We start from the raw sequence: 1,581 nt of genomic DNA on the forward strand, positions 1-1,581 counted from the left end.
GCTGCTGGTAGTAGAGCTGTGGCAGGAGTGAGGGGGGGCTCTGGTGCTGGTAGTAGAGCTGTGGCAGGAGTGAGGGTGGGCTCTGGTGCTGGTAGTAGAGCTGTGGCAGGAGTGAGGGTGGGCTCTGGTGCTGGTAGTAGAGCTGTGGCAGGAGTGAGGGTGGGCTCTGGTGCTGGTAGTAGAGCTGTGGCAGGAGTGAGGGTGGGCTCTGGTGCTGGTAGTGATGCTGTGGCAGGAGTGAGGGGAAACTCCACAAGAGAAACAAGGGTGGTGACAGGTGTGCTGCAGAACAGCTCATCAGAACCAAACGCCGGGAAACTAATATCCAGGCAACTATCAAGAACCGTCCATGTTTTTGATTTGGGTGCTGGATCACAATCAATATCCCCACAAGTAACTGAAAAGAACAGAACGAATTTACAATTGGAGACATGGAACATGAAAATTAAATATGTCACCAATATTTGATTAATTAATATCAATGTTATCAAATATGGAAAATGCGTACCACTGTCCAGAACAATCTTTTTTTTTGTTTTGTTTGGGGTGCTTCTGGACCACAAGGAATACCTCCACAAGGAACTGAAAGGAATTATTGCAAATAATAATCAGTGTTGGGCAAGTTACTCCCAAAATGTAATACATAATATATTACTATTTACTGTCATTTTAAAGTAATTTGTTTATAATATTACATTGTTTTTGTCTCTGAATTGTAATGTTATACTACTTTTGCATTACTTTTGAGTTAATTTCAAGTTGCTGTTTGTAATAACACAATAGATATCATAGGCATGGCCTAGTAATCTATACTGTATATCAGTGGTTCCCAAACATTTTAGAGGGGCATACCCCTGAAGCATTTAACATCTTTTTGCATACCCCCTCTCTTCCACTTAGACTGCAGTCACACCTTTTCCATTAAGGGACAATAATTGCCATTTAAATAGATTTTCCAGTAGATTGTTTTTACCTTTATAAATACCTTTTAAAAATAAATAATGTTTTAAATAAAAAGGTTCAAATGAAGTGAACCTTATATTAAACTAAAACTGCCAGTAGGTGGTGGTAAGTCACTGTCTTAAGTGAGTGAGACATCGAGTCATTCATTCAGTAACAAAGCAAATGGCTGTATTTATGAATGGGTCATTGAATCATTGACTCTCCCGATTCGTTCAAAGCCACAGATTCATTCACAAAAATAGCCTAGCCTAAAGGACGACTTGATTGATGTGAATGCCAGCAGGTTGGAATAATGCTCAGAATTCTTGTGGATTGTTGTTGATTATGAGGTTCCATTTGTGTCAAAAATGAGTCGACTGCTTTGTACTATACATTTGTATTTGTCTACAGTCATTGCCTACTTGTTCAGGTAAATCAGTATATGTTGGCGTGTATGTTGTCTGTTGATGTCGTCTTAATCTGTCATCCTGCCTGCTTTTTCTCTGTCGTTTAATTACTGTCGTCCTTATTGTCATTTTGTTGTGTCGTCCTAACTGTCATCTTATTCTGTCGTCCTGTTCTGTCATCCTAACAGTCATCTTGTTCTGTTGTCCTTACCAGAGATGGGCACTCGAGTTA

This window comes from Sinocyclocheilus rhinocerous, unplaced genomic scaffold (assembly GCF_001515625.1).
Source record: "Sinocyclocheilus rhinocerous isolate Xijiao unplaced genomic scaffold, SAMN03320098_v1.1 scaffold4723, whole genome shotgun sequence".
Lineage (NCBI taxonomy): Eukaryota > Metazoa > Chordata > Actinopteri > Cypriniformes > Cyprinidae > Sinocyclocheilus > Sinocyclocheilus rhinocerous.